This window comes from Penaeus monodon, chromosome 15 (assembly GCF_015228065.2).
Source record: "Penaeus monodon isolate SGIC_2016 chromosome 15, NSTDA_Pmon_1, whole genome shotgun sequence".
Lineage (NCBI taxonomy): Eukaryota > Metazoa > Arthropoda > Malacostraca > Decapoda > Penaeidae > Penaeus > Penaeus monodon.
In genome coordinates this window covers 40891582-40892377 of record NC_051400.1, presented here as the reverse complement: position 1 = coordinate 40892377, position 796 = coordinate 40891582, and positions in this window count along the sequence as shown.

Below are 796 nucleotides of genomic sequence, written 5' to 3'. Positions count from 1 at the left end.
TTAGTTTTCAAACATTACCATTAGTATTTATTCGTTATTACTGAACGAATGGCACTAACATCTAATCTTCAATAGCATTAATATAAATTAGAGCAATGATTTGGACACTAAAGAAAATAAGAATAATTATACTCATATTAAAAGTAACAACAATAATATAAAACTGAAATAAAAGACTTAGTGGAATATATATCACTAAAGAGGAATAGGTTTAAGAGGGAAATAAAGGAGAATAAGAGAAGAAGGAAAAAGAAAGAACAAGAGGGGGGGAAAGAGAAAGGAAAGAAAAGGAAGAAAAAACAAGAGAGAGAGAAAATAGAAGAGGAAGAAAAGAAGAAGAAGAAAAAGAGTGAAAAAAAGAAGTAAACAAGAGAAAAAAAAACAGAAGAGGGAAAAATGAAGAAGAGGGGAAAAAAAGCGAAAGCGAAAAGAAGAAAAGAACAAGAAGAAAGAAAAAAAAAATAAGAGAAAAGAAAAAAAAACGGGAAAAAAAAAAAGCAATGTTTCCCGAAAGGAGATGAAGCTCAATGTCGATCCCGTGGGCGCCTCGGAAGGAAAATATTAGGTTCCAAAATGATTGAGGTGACCGAAGCGCTGTATTTTCTCATATGAGGGGAAAAGAGGCTCCGGGAGACAAGGGGAATAGGCTGAAGGGTGCCGGGTGGGTGTCGAGATGGAGGGGGGGCGGGGGGGGGGATATGTTTTTGGGGTTTGTCGAGATTGTAGTGGGGGGGCGCTTTTGCATGTGTGATTTAAAAGGGGGGAAAAAATGGGAGGGGTTTTTGTGGATTATGTA